Genomic DNA, 18,326 nt, shown 5'->3' with positions numbered 1-18,326 from the left:
GCAGTGAAATTAAGAAATTAATTATTCCAACTTTATAGTTGAAGATATCAAAAGCACTGAGGGGTTAATCTAGATAAACAACTGTCTAGAAAATTTTAAGATCCTCTCTTACCTTAAAAGTCTTGACTGTCCAAGATTATACAGCTTATTGATGGCAGATCTTTGACTAAAAACCTAGCTTTCCTGCATTCCATTGATAAAGGTAAAAAATATAGTTCTGCCTAAATTTAAAATCAAGGAAAAGAGAAGAAGAAATTGTTTCATTAGGAGTCTAAGTCATCTCCAATATTTTTAATCTAGATCTTTCTCATCCTCTGAAATTCCCCTTTAAGCCCACTTTCTCGAGCAAAAGCTTAACCTTAACTGTACCAGCTGATGATAATCTATCCCATGTTTAACTCCCAATACTTCTTATTTTGCAATGTTTATGTATCATCATATACTTATACTTAGCATTTGATGTACTTTCTTTGCTAACCATAGCATAAGCTCCTTTATAAGGGCAAAAACTATAATGTGTACAAATCTGTATCATACTCTTCCCTAACCCAGGCCAGGACCCAGCACAGTGCCCTGCCTACAGTAAGAATCTGATTAATGAACACCAAGTAAATTATTTACACACACACACACACACACACACACACACACACACACTAATAAAAGAGAAATATGCAAATTGACTGTCACTTCACAATGCCCACCAGCCAATCAAGAGTGGGTATGCAAATTAACCTGACAAATATGGTGGCAGGCCCGCCCCCCAGCTGCTCCAGGCCTCTAGGCAGCACACATGCAGGCGTGCAGCGGCCAGGTGGGGCAGGATGCCTGTTATGGGGGAGGGCAGGGAGCAGAGGGACCTACAGGAGCAGCGCTCCAGCTGGAGTGAAGACTGAAGGCTCTGGCCAGAGCGAAGGCTTGGGTCCCAAGTGCTGGAGGAAAACTGGAGCCAGCAGCCAGGGGAAGGAAGGCCTATTGCATGAATCTTCACGCAACGGGCCTCTAGTCTTATCTAATAAAGACAAAATATGCAAATTGACCGTAACTCCATGACAAAGATGGGGGTGCCCACAGCCAATAAGGAGGGAATATGCAAATTTACGCAACAAGGCGAGAGGCGGAAGGCGGCTCTGGCTGGAGCAAAGGTGGAAAGGCGGCTCTGGGTCGGAGCGAAGGCGGTGCCGGCAGCCAGGAGAAGGAAGGCCTATTCTTGCACCAATTTTCGTGCATTGGGCCTCTTGTATATAATAAAGAGCTAATATGTTAATTAGACTGAACGGCAGAAGGACCATCTGGATGACCTTCTGGACAAAGCCAGGGCTGTGAGGGCCAAGCCCCTTGCTTGAATTTCGTGCATCGGGTCTCTAGTATATATCTATCTATGTAATAGAAGAAAATGCAAATTAGCCAGGACACCATAATGTCATGACCAAACAACAGGGACCTCAGGCTGCACCCCCCGCCCTGTGGGGCTTGACAGGGGACCTCAGGCTGTGCCCCTTTCCCGGCGGGGCTTGACAGGAGACCTGAGACTGTGCACTTCACCTGGCACCAGGCTGGGGGACTTGAGATTATGCCCCCGCCCGGCAGGGCTTGACAGGGACCTCAGGTTGCGCCGAGTCTGAGTCTCCTGCATTTTCAAAGTGTGTGCGGGTGGTGGGTGGGGACTTGACTCTAGGTCCCACAGCACACCCCAGACTCTGACAGGAGGGAGATTTTCATATACATTTTACTAATTTTCTTTCATCTCTGACACTTCTATTATAGAGAAAGGGCAAATAGCAATATTAAAATATTTCCTCTAATTAATTTCCTTTTAATGTAGACAAATTTTGTGCACCAGGCCACTAGTATGTGTGAGTGTATATGTGTGTGTGTGTAATATATGTAATATATGTAATATACATAGTAATATATATAGTAATATATATAAAATAATTTATAGATATACAAATTCTTATGACATTCAGTCTTTATTCTCAAACCAAATTGTAAGCTCTTATAATCTTACTAGAGGCCCAGTGCACAAAATTCGTGCATGGGGGGGGGGTCCCCTCAGACCAGCCTGCACTCTCTCCAATCTAGGACACCCCTCTCACAATCCAGGACCACTGGCTCCTAACTGTTCACCTGCCTGCCTGCCTGATAACCCCTAACTGCCTCCCTGAGGGCTTAGTCACCCACAACTGCCCCTCCCTACTGGCCTGGTCACCCACAACTGCCCCCTGCCGGCCTTGTTGCCCCTAACTCTACCCCCCACCAGCCTGGTTGCCCCTTACTGCCGCCCCCTGCCGGCCTGGTCACCCCCAACTACCCCCCGCCAGCCTGTTTGCCCCTCACTGCCCCCCCCCCCACCAACCTGGTCACCCACACAGCCTGCTGCTCAATCATTTGGTCAATCTTCACTAACCCCCCTGTCGGCCTGGTTGCCCCATGCATCCTGCTGCTCAGTTGTTTGGTCAACCCTCACTAACCCCCCTGCTGGCCTGGTCACCCGACGCAGCCTGTTTGGTTGTCTCGGTTGTGATGGTCGCTTAGGCTTTTATATAGTATATAGACTTGAGGCCTGGTACACGAAAATTCATGCACTCAGCGGGGTCCCTCAGCCCAGCCTGCACCCTCTCACAATTCGGAACCCTTCAGGCAGGGTCCCTAGGCCTGGCCTGAGATCAGGGCCTATCAGGGCTTTCTTTCCCCAGGCTGCAGGCAGCTGGCCCCACCCCCGCCACTGCCACTGCTTGCAATCTGTGCAGTGCTGCCCCTCCTCCCCTGCCACTGGTGGCCTCCCTCTATAGGCGACAGGCTGCGGTGCAATGGCTTGGTTGGCCTGGGCCTCCCCCTTTCTTTGCTGGAGGGCAGGTCCAGCCCTGCGAGGGGCTGTCTGCCTACCTGATCACCCCTAACTACTGGTCTGCCTACCTGATCACCCCTACACTCTGTCTTCCTGCCTGATTGCCCCTAACCATTTGCTTGGGGGCCATCTGCCTACCTGCTCACCCCTAACTGCTGGCCTGCCTACCTGATCTCCCCTACCCACTTGCCTGCCTACCTGATCACCCCTAAACCCTCTGCCTGCCTGCCTGATTGCCCCTTAATGCTTGCTTGGGGTGAGGCCAGCACTGACTTCCGGTTGGTCAGCCTCTGATAGTTACTGGTCATTACCACCCAGGGTTTTTATATATTAGGATAATGTATCACCAGTACTAAAAAAGTACGTACTAAATACTTTTTAGAATAAAGTAAAATTTAGTTAAGAAATATAGTATAACTGGCTTCTCCTGATTTTCTTTCCCAAATTAGTTGAAACCTCATTGGAAAACATTTCAACCTAAGACACACAGATTTTTTTTGTATGAATAAGAAAACATTTCCAGAAAAGATGAGAAAGGGACTGTAGGAAGTGGTTATAGGGTTAAGCCTCGGACTGACCTGCTGGCAAAGCCACAAACAAGTCCCAGCTTGGAGGGCACAGTCCTCTAAGCATAATTAAGCTTGATCTTGTGACTGCTCCCTAGATCTTTCCTGGGTAGCTAGTGGGCTGTGGGAGGTGCAGCAAGTGCTGTCAAAACAAGTGAAACTTACAACAACATTATAGATTACCTTGTTTGTCCCTGATTATAAATAAAGCACCAGCTTTGCAGTCTGGATTGGTTCTGTGGCCTCAGCCAGGCACAGAAAGATCCACCCAGGCTCCCAGCTTCATGAATCTATTTCTGTGTCTTGTTTTCTTTATTTCTATTATTTTCTCAATCCCTGGCCGCCTCCATTTAGAACCGGTTCATTCATCTCTCTTTCTGCGCGGGACACGGAAAAGGGAGATCCCCACCATGTCTGGCCACCGCTGCATCAGGCCCCCACAAGGGACCACACAATAATAGAATTTGCACAAATAAATGGGTATTGTTCTTTAAAAAAGAGAATTTAAATTCCCAAAAGTCAGTGTGTTTTAAATAAAAATGCAAGAAGTTCTTTTGAACCTGCTGTAATATCTGCTTGGCTCCCTTAATAAGTTAAATAAAATCTTTGATATGTATTCATTTTCTGGAAATAAATAATATTCCAATATTCTTTATTTTTCCTACTAGTCATATTACATTATAAATTTAGTCTGCCTACTAGAAGTATATGCTATAGAAATGCACAGATTTTTAAAAGTGAAACAGATTCCTAATTTATGGAAAATAGCATCAGAGCTCTGATTATGTAACAGTGTGAACAAGGGAGATAAAAACCAGCATATTTTTTGACTGACACCCATTTCATTAGGAGACTTTTTCAGCAAATTGTAATAAGCACTTAAATATAAAATGTGTTTCAATAAAAAGCCATTTGTTTTATAGTTTGACCAAAATTCCTGAGAGGAATAAGGGTGAGAAAGAAGATCAGAATTACTAGTCTAGAGGTCTAAGAAACTGGATATGACTGACAGTGAAAGGAAAACTAGAAATGGATGCCAGCATAAGGGAAAAGATCTGTTCTATTTCTGGGCAACATGTGATTTCAAATTTGGCAAAAACCTTAATGTTTGAAAACAAAACTAAAGAAAGAATAAGAAATTAGATTCCTAGAGGTAAACCAGGTTTATGGTAGCATTTAACACTCTAAAAATGAATCTGCTCTCTGAAGATATAAATATACAAAGTTCAGAGCACTGGGAAAGAACTGGGCCTTGGGAAATCACTAGAGTTGTCAGGCTAAAAGATGAAGACCCTGTTAAAGATAAGGATGAACACAAAGAAAGCAAAAAATAAAAAAACTGAGAGCACAGTGTTAATAGAAGAAATGATTACTAAGCAATTCAAATACTTTAGACAAAAATAAAGCTTAAATCATTTGTAAAATGAGAAAAGTTACACAATGGGATGCAGGATTCCAAGGAAAAAGAAACACTGAAGAAATAATGAAGGACTTATTTTTTAAACATACTAAATTTATTTCAAGCCTTATGCTTAATTCTATAAACAGCTAGTATTTGTTAAAATAAGCATCCCCACCCTGACCAGTTTGGCTCAGTGCATGGAGCATTGGCCTGCAGACTGAAGGGTCCCGGGTTCAATTCTGGTTGGGGGCATGTGCCTTGGTTGTGGGCACATCCCCAGTGGAGGGTGTGCAGGAGGCAGCTGGTCAATGTTTCTCTCTCATCAATGTCTCTAACACTATATCCCTCTCCCTTCCTCTCTGTAAAAAATCAATAAAAATTTATTTTTAAAAAAGAAGCACCCCACTTATGATTCATTTGTGACACCTTATGCTTAACATAAAAAATCCCAGGTATAATGACTGGTTCAATTTTTATTTTCCTGTTATATTTTGCATCTAAAAAATTTATTTAAGTGAAATAAGCCATTCAGAGAAAAATAAGTATCACATGATCTTACTCATATGTAGAATCTAATGAACAATGTAAACTCATGAACAAAAATAGATCAAGAGATATAGAAGCATCTAACAGACTGTCAAACCTCAGAGGGAAGGCAGAGGAAGGTGGGTAGTTGGGTAGAGATAAACCAATGAACTTGTATGCATATATACATAATCCATGGACACAGACAATCCTATATAATAAAGAGCTAATATGCAAATTGACTGTCACTCCAACACACAAGATGGCCGCCCCATGTGGTCAAAGATGGCTGCCCTCATGTAGACACAAGATGGCTGCCACAAGATGGCCGGCAAGGGAGGGCGGTTGGGGGTGATCAGGGCTGCAGGGGAGGGCAGTTAGGGGTACCCAGGCCTGCAGGGGAGGACAGTTGGGGGGGACCAGCCTGGCAAGGGAGGGCAGTTAGGGGTGGCCAGGGGCAACCAGGCCTGCAGGGGAGGATAGTTAGGGGCAATTGGGCCAGGAGGGGAGGGCAGTTAGGGGTGACCAGGCTGGCAAGGGAGGGCAGTTAGGGGTGACCGGGATGGCAGAGGACGGCAGTTGGGGGCAACCAGGCCTGCAGGGGAGGACAGTTAGGGGAGACCAGGCCTGCAGGTGAGGGCAGTTAGGGGTGACTAGGCCAGCAGGGGAGGGCAGTAAGGGGCAAATGTGTGAGGAGGGAAGCAGTTGGGTGTTGATCAGGCTGGCAGGAGAGTGGTTAGGGGGTGATCAGGCTGGCAGGCAGAAGCAGTTAGGGACAATCAGGCAGGCAGGCAGGAAGGCGAGTGGTTGAGAGCCAGCAGTCTTGCATTTTGAGAGGGATGTCCCAGATTCGAGAGGGTGCATGCTGGGCTGAGGGACACACACACTTCCCCCACTTTCCCCACCCTATTCACAAATTTCGTGCACCAGGCCTCTAGTAGGATGATGAAAGTCAATGGAAGGGAAAGGGGGATATATGTAATACTTTCAACAATAAAGATTTTTTAAAAATACATGCAAAAAATAAAATAAAATAAAAATTTTACATAAAAAATCTTATGTAAAATTAGTTAACAAATTTTCTGAATTCTACTTCCATGATTAGAACCATACACAAATCAAATAAAGTTTAAAATTTAGGCAAGTCAAACCATTAGAAATACTGAAAAATATGAATATATATCATTACCATTATGACACATTTCCTTTTTGTCTTATTTTTAAAAATAGTTTTTTAAAGTATAAAGACTATAAATACAGTATATATTGATTCTAGAAATCTCAAGAAGTCCTTTTTGAATGCATGTCTCTGTGTGTATTTTAAACAAATTTGATTCATACATATATATGCCATATTTTATCCTGCTCATTTCCATGTCACTATTAGTAAAATACTAAAAATGCTATTTAGAAAAAAATATATTTTTTTATTGATTTCAGAGAGGAAGGGAGAGGGAGAGAGAGTTAAACATCAATGATGATGAGAGAGAATCATTAATCCACTTCCTCCTGCAGGATCACCCCCTGCTACCTGGTCATGTGCCCTTGATCAGAATCAAACCTGGGACCCTTCTGTCCACAAGCCAATGCTCTATCCACTGAGCCAAATTGGCTAAGGCCTAAAAATGCTCTTTTTAATGGTACATCTTACTTCATTTTACCCTAATTTATTAACCCATTATGGAACAATTACATTGTTTTCATTTTTTGCTCTGTAATATTGCTATGATGAATATTTTGGCACAAAACTTCTTGTCTTTCTGATTGTTTCATAATGATAGATAACAAATGAAATTGTTAAATTAAAGGACTTTTTGAAGATTACTGATGATGTATTACCAAACTGAATCCAGAAAGTTTATGCACTAACACTGGGTGCAGTGCATTCCAAGTGTTTCTTATTTTAAATTGCATTTCTCTATTGTGGATGAAAAATATTGATGTGTATTACCCATCTTACTTCTTGTTTTGTAAATTGTTCACTCATATTCTTCATTATCCCATTTTGCTATTATAATTTTAGTAATAGCAATCAAGTTCTAGATATTGGTTTATATTAACTATTTATATATTAATGACTAGAGGCACAGGTAGGGTTCCTAGGCCTGGCTGGTGATCAGGGCCAATCAGGTTTCTCCCCTCCCCTCCTCCTCCTTCTCTCACTCCCTCAGCGCCCTGCAGCCTACTCCTTCTCTCACTCCCTCAGCGCCCTGCAGCCCATGTTCTGTGCCACCACCTAGTGGTCAGTGCACATCATAAAAAGTGATCGAACTCAGTCTCCTGGTCGAACTCCCAAGGGGATACTTTGCATATTAGACTTTATATATATATATAGAAATATATTAACTATTTGTCATATTTGTTGCAAATATGTTTCCAAGTTTTATTTTTGCTTTTTAATTTTGCTTATGGTGTTCATTTTTATACTAGAGGCCAAGTGCATGAATTGGTGCACAGGTGGAGTCTGGCTGGCCCGCCCTGATGGGGGCCCATTGGGCTGGGCTGGTGGTGGGGAGCGGCCATGAACGGTTGGCCGGCAGCACCCCCACCCTGATTGGGGTGTTTGGGGCTGATTGGGTCCCGGATCAGGCTGGTTGGCTGCCATAGTGCACGTCATAGCCATTCCTGTCATTCTGGTCGTTCCGCCATTCTGGTCGTTGGGTTTTTATAAATAGGTATATAAGTTTAAAATTTATATGTAATCTAATCTACTATATATTTTTTCTTCAAAATGCCTTTATCATTCCAAGAGTAGATAATAATTCACCTTTTTTTATTTGTCTGTACATGTAGACTGTAATTATTTAAAAATGCACAAAAAATAGCACATTCCTTCGAGTTGTAAATGTTAAGCACAACCTTCAATTATATTTTTATACTAAATTCTTCTTTCAAAGCTTTAATGAGGTTTATTTTTTATATTCTAATTACATATACATTCAGTATTATTTTTAAATAGTTTCAGGTGTAGCCTGGTCAGTGTGGCTCAGTGATTGAGTGTCAAACTATGAATCAGGAAGTCATAGTTCAATTCCCAGTCAGGGCATATGCCTGTGTTGGAGGCTTCATCCCCAGTAGCGGGTGTGCAGGAGGTAGTCAATCAATGATTCTCATCACTGATGTTTATACCTCTTTCCCTCTCCCCTCCTCTCTGAAATCAATAAAAATATCCTACTCAAAAAGGCAAATAATCCTCTCCACTAATAATTACAGGGTAAAACATGATGGTTGTTAGAGTATTAAATTTGACAGTAAAATAGTAGTCAAGTTTTCAGACTAATTTAAATTGGCCAATCAAAATAATCAAATACTCTAGAAAAATCAATTGTACTGGACATAAAAGCTGTTCCTAACTAAAATTTTTATTGGTAGTTCATCTCATGGTAAAATTGCGTAACATATAATGAACCTAAAGCAGTCACATTTTAGCGCAAAAAAAGTAAAATTTAAAAGCTATCAAGATTACAGCATAAAATTTCCAAAAGTCTCCCAATATTTAAGCCAAAAAAGGGGGGATAGTAGAAGAATATCATGTAAGGAAAAATATCCTGTAAGTAAATTATATCTAGAAAAATTTTACTTTAGAAAATTAACTTTCATTTGTAATGCTAACAGCAAGACACCCAGGTAAAACATACATGGTGTCAAAACAAGCCAAAGGAAAATCGTTTGGGCAAAAAAATGAAAAAGGATCGCAAGTCAAATTTATAGAAAATATTTCTTTATTAACTTTTGGTTGAGAATATGTTTGTATATTTTCAGAAAACAACTCCGAGACCATGTGGATTCCTACAACAGAGAGGAATTGACAGGAGTGCTCCAGCCATGAAGACAGAAGAGAAGCAGTCCAGAGATGAAAGACGCTGACCATGCCTTGCCATACTAGCAGTCAGCAGATGTGCGTCACTGCAGATTGCCCAGGACCAAACCAGAGAGGGTAGGACCTGCATTACCACCATTTGTCCACCATCCAGAACTGAAATATCATTGCTGTTATGAACACATAAACAACTGTTGGACATAGAAATCGGGACTCAAAAGAACTGTTGGCCCAGAAAGAAACTCACTATAGACTGATTCATTTGTCTCTCAGCATAACCATTATTGCTTGTCTCATTTTCGGTTCCTATAAGTGTATTCCTAGTATCACATGAGCTCACTCATCTAGGGGGAAAGATGAACAACATAGACTGAAGAACAAGAACAGCATTGATCAGACTGTCAGACCTCAGAGGGAAGGTAGGGGGGGGTGGGGACAAGGGAGATAGATCAACCAAAGGACTTGTGTGCTTGTATATGAGCCTAACTAGTGATCATGGACAACAGGGGGAGGGGGGCATGCGTGTGGGGGGGTTTGGGAAGGGAATGGGGGGGGGCTTGATGACAAATATGTGATACCTTAATCAATAAAGTAATAAAAAAAAATAAAAATAAATAAATAAAACTCAGATTTATATATATATATATATATATATATATTGTATGTGTATATATATATATATATGTATGTGTATATATATATATATATATATATACATACATACATATATATATATACACACACACATATACATATATATATATTTCAAAAAATAGTTTCAAGTGTATAGCATATTTAATAACAATTTTTGACCATGTGTCTTATATATACCTCTTAAAAACATCAGTTTAACCACCACATAGCAGTTGGCTTAATCAAAAGAATTTGCCAACCCCTGCCAACTGTCCTACATCATGTCTAAGTAATTAAATTCTTTGACAATCATACACTTTACAGTGTCCCCCCTGATATCTGTATACTCAATGGGCACCATACATAGTTGTGGCAATATTTTTTATTATATTCTCTATGCTGTACTTTACATCCCTATTACTATTCTGTAACTACCAATTTCTATTTCTTAATCCTTTCACCTCTTTCACCCAGTCCTCAAACCCCCTTTCCCTCTGACAATCACTAGTCCAGTCTCTGTGTTTGAGTCTGCTTCAACTTTGTTCATTTATTTTGTTCTTTAAGTTCTACATATAAGTGAACACATGTGGAACACATCTGACTGACTTAGTTCACTAAGCATAATACCCTCTAGGTCCATCCATACTGTTCAAATGGTATAATTGCATTATTTTTTATGAATGAGTGGTAGTCCATTGCATAAATGTACCACATCTTTTTTAACTATTTATATATTGATGGGCACTTGGGTTTCTTCCAAATCTTGGCTATTGTAAATAACACTTAAATGAACATAAGGGTGCATGTATTCTTTCAGATTAGTGTTTGGGGTTTCTTCGGATAAATACCCAGAAGTGGAATTGCTGGGTCATAAAGCAATTCCATTTTCAATTATTTGAGGACCCTCCATACTGTTTTCCATTGTGGCTGCACCAATCTGCATTCCTACCAACAGTGCACAAGGTTTCCTTCCCTCCATATCCTAACACTTGTTGTTTGTCTCATTCATCTGTTTTTAAGTGTTATTTATTATATTTAACCCTTTAAGTTTTTACCTTGAACACATTTGGAATTTATTTTGGTGTATGATATATGGTGAAGATGAAATAATTGGTTGTCGTGGCATCATTTTTTGGATGATCCTTCCTTTCCCTGCCGATTTGAGCCAGCACTGTATCATACGTTAACTACATGTACTTTAGGATGGGTTTCTAGGCTACTCTAATCCATTCCATTCTTTTTCTTCTTTTTTGTATTTGCTCAATTAGGGTGGAAGATTTGTGGTTGTTTATTATATTATTCTCTGATTTTTGTTGTAGTTTTATTTTTTCTTCTTTTGTTTAATTCATTCCATTCTTATATATGTATTAAATACTATTTCAATTACTTTAGCTTTATAATAATTTAAAAAATATTTTCTAAGAGCTCTTCCCTCAATATCCTTAAAAAATATTTTTAAAAAGATTTAGGTCTTTTTTATTTATTAAATTGTTATTGTTGAAAGTATTACATATGTCCCCTTTTCCCCCATTGACCTCTTCTAGCCAACCCCTGTCCCCTGCCCCAGGAATTCACCACCTTATTGTCTGTGTCCATGTGTTATGCACACTTGCATACAAGTTCTTTGGTTAATCTCTTCCCACCCATCCACCCTCTGAGATTTCACAGTCTGTTCCATGCTACTATATCTCTAGATATATTTGTTCATTAGATTCCAGATATGAGTGAGATGTGACACTTATCTTTCTCTGACTGGCTTATTTTGCTCAGCATAATACTCTCCAGGTCTCTCCACACTGTTGCAAATGGTAAGAGTTCCTTCTTTTTTGCTGCTGCATAGTATTCCATGGTATAAATGTACCACAGCTTTTTTTATCAACTCATCTGCTGATGGGCACTTGCGCTGTTTGCAGATTTAGCTATTGTAAAATGTGCTGCTGTGAACACAGGGGTGCATACATTCTTTCTGATTGGTGTTTCAGGTCTCTTAGGTTATATTCCAAGAAGTGAGATTACTGGGTCAAATGGCAGTTCCATATTTAATTTTTGAAGAAACTCTATACTGTTTTCCATAGTGGCTGCAGCAGTCTGCATTCCCACCAGCAGTGCACTAGAGTCCCCTTTTCTCCACATCCTCACCAGTACTTGTCATTTGTTGACTTCTTAGTGACAGCCATTCTAACAGGTGTGAGGTGATATTTCATTATCATTGTAATTTACAGCTCTCTGATGATCACTGACTTGGAGCATTTTCATATGTCTCTTGGCCATCTGAAAGTCTGCTTTGGAGACTATTTAGGTCCTTTGCCCATTTTTAAATTGGATTGTTTGTCTTCTTTTTGTTAAGTTGTATGCGTTCTTTGTATATTTTGGATATTAAATTTTATCAGATGTAACATTGCCAAATAAGTTCTCCCATGGAGTGGGCTCCCTTTTCATTTTGTTGATGGTTTCTTTTGCTGTGCAGAAGCTTTTCATTTTGATGTAGTCCCATTTGTTTATTTTCTCCTTTGCCTAGGAAATGTATCCATAAACATATTGCTAGGAAAGATATCTGAAATTTTGCTGCCTATGGTTTCTTCTAGGATTTTTACGGTTTCATGACTTACATTTCAGTCTTTTATCCATTTGAGTTTATTCTTGTGTATGGTGTTAAGTTGGTGGTCTAGTTTCACTTTTGTGCATGTTTCTGTCCAATTTTTCCAACTTATTGAAGAGACTATCTTGACTCCACTGTATGTTCTTGCCTCCTTTGTTAAATATTAATTGAGCATAATGACTTGGGTTGATATCTGGAGTGTCTGTTCTTTTCCATTGATCTATATGCCTGTTTTTATACCAGTACCAGGCTGTTTTGAGTACAGTGGCTTTGAAGTATAACTTGATATCTGGTATTGTGATCCCTCCCACTTTGTTCTTCTTTCTCAAGATTACTGGAACTACTTGGGGTCTTTTTTGGTTCCATATAATTTTTTGGAGTATTTGTTATAGATCTGTGAAATATGCTGTTGGTATTTTAAAATGGATTGCACTGAATCTGTAGATTTCTTTGGGTAGTATGGACATTTTAATAATGATATTTCTACCAATCCATGAACACAGTATATTCTTCCACTTATTTAGTATCTTTCTCTATCTCTTTTCAACATCCTGTAGTTTCCCAAGTACAAGTCTTTTACCTCCTTGATTAAATTTATTTCTAAGTATTTTTATTTCTTTGTAACAATGGTAAATGGAATTGCTTGTTTAGCTTTTCTTTCTGGAAATTCATTATTGTTGCATAAAAATGCCATAGATTTCTGGATGGTAATTTTGTATCCTGCTACATTGCCAAATTCCTTTATTAAACCCAGTGGTATTTTGGTGTAGTCTTTAGGGTTTTCTATGTACAATATCATGTCATCTATGAATAATGACAGTTTTACTTCCTCCTTTCCAATTTGAATGCCTTTTATTTCTTCTTCTTGTCTGATCACTGTGGCTAGATTTCCAGTACTATCCTATCTAATAAAAGAGCAATATGCAAATTGACCATACCTCCACTACACCCACAAGCCATGCCCACCAGCCAATCAGGAGCAAGTATGCAAATTAACCCAACCAAGATGGCTATGGCCACAGAGAGAGCTGGAAGCTTGGGTTCTCCTGGCAATGGAGAAAGCCAAGCTTTCCACCTGCCCTGGCTTGCCTTGGCCTCTGCTTAAGGCTACAAAGTTTCAATTATAGAAGATAAATAAATCCCAACAAAAATGGTGGCAGCCACGGAGTTGGAGAGAGCAGGAGGCTCAAGTTGCCGCCGGCGAAGGAGGAAGCCAAGTTTCTGCAGCCCTGGTATGCCTTGGCCTCTGCTTAAGGCTACAAAGTTTCAATTATAGAAGATAAATAAATCCCAGATACCAGGGCCTCCACTTGGATCACTGGGGGGACGTGGCTGGCCTGCAAACCACCACAGGCCCCTCGTCCAGGCCGCCCCACATTCCAAGGTAACCCCCACTCTGATCTGGGACACCCTTCAGGGCAAACCAGCCAGCCTCCACCCATGCACCAGGCCTCTGTCCTATATAATCCTCCTATCTAATAAAAGAATAATATGCAAATTGACCATCACTCCAACACACAAGATGGCCAGCAGGGAAGGGCAGTTGGGAGGGACCAGGCCTGCAAGGGAGGGCAGTTGGGGGTGATCAAGCCTGCAGGGGAGGGTAGTTAGGAGTGACCAGGCCTTCAGGGGAGGGCAGTTAGGGGCAAACAGGCTGGCAGGGGAGCAGTTAGGCATCAATCAGGCTGGCAGGGGAATGGTTAGGGGGTGATAAGGCTGGCAGGCAGAAGCGGTTAGGGGCAATCAGGAAGGAAGGCAGGCGAACAATTGGGAGCCAGCAGTCCTGGATTGTGAAAGGGATGTCCATTATTGAAGAGGGTGCAGGCTGGGCTGAAGGACACCCCCCCCCATGCACAAATTTCGTGCACTGGGCCTCCAGTGTTAAATAAGAGTAGTGAAAGAGGACATCCCTGTCTTATTCCTGTTCTTAAGGGAAACGCTTTTAGTTTTTGCCCATTGAATATGATGTTTACTGTAGGATTGTTATATATGCCTTTATTATGTTGAGGTATGATCCCTCTATTCCCACCTTGCTGAGAGTTTTTATCAAAAAAAAGAGTGTTGGATTTTGTCAAATGCTTTTTCTGCGTCTATGAAAATGATCATGTGGTTTTCATCTTTCAATTTGTTTATGTGATGTATCACATTTATTGGTTTATAAATATTGTACCACCCTTGCATCCCAGGAATAAATCTCACTTGGTCATGGTGTATGATCTTGTTACTATATTGCTGGGTCTGATTAGCTAGAATTTTGTTGAGGATTTTAGCATCTATGTTTATCATGGATATTGGCCTATTGTTCTCTTTCTTTGTAGTGTCTTTATCTGGTTTTGGAATTAGGATAATGCTGGTTTCATAGAATTTGGAAGTGTTCCTTCCTCTTGGATTTTTGGAATAGTTTGAGGAGTATAGATGTTAGTTCTTCTTTGAAAGTTTGGTAAAACTCCCCTGGGAAGCCATCCAGAACAGGGCTTTTGTTTGCTTGGAGTTCTTTTTTTATTTTTATTACTGCTTCTATTTCATCAGTTGTTATTGGCCTATTCAGGCTTTCTGATTCTTCCCGATTCAGTTTTGGAAGATTGTATTTTTTTAGGAATTAATCCATTTCATCCACATTGTCCAGCTTGTTGGTATATGGTTGTTCATAGTATTTTCTTACAATCCTTTGTATTCTGTGGTGTCAGTTGTTATTTCACTGCTTTTATTTCTGATTTTATTTGGGTCCTCTCTCTTTGTTTCTTGAGGAATAAGGCTATCAGTTCATCAATCTTATTTATCTTTTCAAAGAACCAACTCTTCGTTTCATTGATTTTTTTTTAGTTTCTATATCATTTATATCTGCTCTAAACGTTACTTCCTTCCCTCTACTTAATCTGTTTTTTTTTCTTGTTGTTCTCTAATTCTTTAAGTTGTAGGGTTAAACAGTTTATTAATAATTTTTCTTGTTTTTTGAAGTAGGCCAGTAGTGCTATGAACTTCCCTCTCAGGACTGCTTTTGCTCTGTCCCAGAAATTTGGGGTTGTTGTGTGTTTGTTTTCATTTATTTCCAGGGAGTTTTCTTTTTCTTTCTTGATCTCATTGGTAACCCATCCATTGTTTAATAACATGCTATTTAGCCTCCATGTGCTTGAATGTTTTTGGGTGTTTTTACTATAGTTGATTTCTAATTTCATTCCATTGTGATCTGAGAAGATGCTTTATGTGATTCAATCTTCTTGAACTTGTAGAGACCTGTTTTGTGTTTTAACATGTGGCCTATCTTTGAAATGACACATGTGCACTTGAAAAGAATGTATATTCTGCAGCTTTGCCATGAGATGTTCTATAAATATCAATCAAATCATTGTGATCTAGTGTGTCATTTAAAGTCACTTTTTCCTGCCGAAACTGGTTTGGCTCAGTGGATAGAGCGTCAGCTTGCGGACTCAAGGGTCCCAGGTTCGATTCCGGTCAAGGGCATGTACCTTGGTTGCGGGCACATCCCCAGTAGGGGGTGTGCAAGAGGCAGCTGATAGATGTTTCTCTCTCATCGATGTTTCTAACTCTCTATCCCTCTCTCTTCCTCTCTGTAAAAAATCAATAAAATATATTAAAAAAATAAAAAATAAAAAAATAAAGTCACTATTTCCTTGTTAATTTTTTGTCTGGAAGATCTATCCAGTGAAGTCAGTGGGTGTTGAAGTCCCCTACTATGACTGTATTGCTGTCAATCTCTTCCTTAACGTCCTCTAGAAGTTTTTATAATATATTTAGGTGCTCCTATAATAAGTGCATACATGTTTGCCATGGTTATATCCTCTTGTTGGATCGATCCCTTTAGTATTATGTAGTGACCTTTATTTTCTGTTATGCTGTAGGCCTGTTTATTCTTCTAGAGGAACTTTAGAATTACACTATAAATTGCATCCCCCAACACACGCATAATAATCTGGCCACTCAGTGTATATCCTATATAATAAAAGGCTAATATGCAAATTGTCCTCTCGACCAGGAGTTCGACGAGCAGGCAGGCTAGCCAACCGCCCATGTCCCCTACCCCTAGCCAGGCTGGCCAGACCCTCACCCATGCACGAATTCATGCACTGGGCCTCTAACATGCACACACACACACATACACACACTGAGTGGCCAGATTATTATGCTTTCAGAGATCATAATAATCTGGCCACTCAGTGTAAATGCACATGTATATACAAAAGGAGATTTCTTGAAATTCCAACTGGAATTATTTTCTACCTAAAATTTAAATTGAAAATATTTAATATCTTTATAATACTTATTCTTTCCAGCCAGGAATATGGTTATATTTCCATTTAGTCAGCTAGAGATAGTTTTTAAACCATAAGAATGAAGATAAATTTCGTAACAGCCATGTTGATAAGTTATAGCAATTTGAGTCCATTTATTATTTTTAGATATTTATAGTGTTCACACCATTTTAAGTGAAAGAATAAAGTGAAATGAAATTACAAACATTTAAAAGTCTTAAAAGCAAATCAACCAACACAAGAACTGGCGAGGATGTGGAGAAAAGTGCACTGCTGGTGGGAATGCAGACTGGTGCAGTCACTGTGGAAAACAGTATGTAGTTACCTCAAAAAAGTAAAAATAAAACTGCCATTTGACCCAATGATCCCACTTCTGGGTATTTACCCAAAGAAACCCAAAACACTAATTCAAAGGAATATATGCACCTTTAAGGTCATTGCAGTGTTATTTACAATATCCAAGATTTGGAAGCTGCCCAGGTGCCCATCAGTAAATGAGTGGATAAAAAAGCTATGATATATTTACAGAATGGAATACTAATTGGCTATAAAAAACAAGGCAGTCTTACCCTTTATGACAGCATGGGTGGATTTGGAAAGTATGCAAAGTGAAATAAGCCAATCAGAGAAAGACAGGTACCATATGATTTCACTCTTATGTGGAATCCAATGAATAAAATAAACTAACAAATATTTTTAAAAATCTTAAAAGCAAATGAGCCTGATACAGAAGGTAGAAAGGAAAAGCAAAAACAAAACCAAAGCTGAATATTAAAGTAGCACTTCAACAGAACAAACAAGAACTTAGATCAAGGACCCCACATATGCCCCATTTGCGGAAGGAGAATAGTGGAGCTGAGCACTTCTCTTTATTATTCATCTGCCAGATATTCTCCTACCAACTGTAATCAAGTTATTGCCCTGCTCAAAAATATTCAATGTCTTCCCACTGCTTACAATTTAAAATTCAAACTCTTTAATCTGACATTCAAGGCTCTAGCTGCAATCCAAACTTTTAGTGTTCACATCCACTTCTCACCTATCAGAAGATGCCCAGAAATACTTTATACTTTTCCCATTTCTATTCCTCTTCCTAATACTCAGCCCCTGCTCCAGTCTCCTGACAAAATTCTGTCCTTTCTTCAAAGAATAACTCAAAAACCACCTTCTACATGAACCCTCACATGACATGTGCGGCCTGTAGTCCTTTATTCCTTAGAAATCATAACACTCACCTCTGTGTAGATTGTGCCATATCGCGGTTATTTGTGCACATATCTCCCTAACTTCCTTAAGGCTTCCTGAGGGCCTACTCCCTGCCTTGCACTATTTTATATCTTGCATTGCCCTGTACAAGTAATCAATAAATATATGTTGAAAAAATTTACCAAAAAGCAGTAAAGATTTGGCAAGTTCTGGCGATTATAAAATAGAAATGCATTTATGATTGCTCTCAAAGAACATTAAGCACTACGACTTGCTGAAGACAAATGATCTATAAGGTGTCTCTGCATGGGGAAACTGCTTCCATCGTTCCAAACACTTATTAAAGCACCCTTGTGAAAACGCTTTTCAGCTTCATACATTTGGTTTGAATCAGAACTGTGGGAACAGATCATACTTTACTAAGCTTTGAAAAAGTTGAAATCCTCTGTTTTA

The 18,326-nt window shown here is 39.8% G+C and overlaps 1 protein-coding gene across 1 annotated transcript in view; it reads right to left on the bottom strand.

Moving 5' to 3' along the window:
* Positions 1-18,326, bottom strand: part of PLS1 (plastin 1) — a 125,146-nt gene that overhangs the window by 26,980 nt on the left and 79,840 nt on the right. The gene's annotated exons all lie outside the window — the stretch shown is intronic.

This window comes from Eptesicus fuscus, chromosome 9 (genome assembly GCF_027574615.1).
Source record: "Eptesicus fuscus isolate TK198812 chromosome 9, DD_ASM_mEF_20220401, whole genome shotgun sequence".
In the NCBI taxonomy this organism is placed as follows: domain Eukaryota; kingdom Metazoa; phylum Chordata; class Mammalia; order Chiroptera; family Vespertilionidae; genus Eptesicus; species Eptesicus fuscus.
The sequence above is the reverse complement of the archived record's forward strand: the minus strand, read 5'-3'. Positions and strand labels throughout refer to the sequence as shown.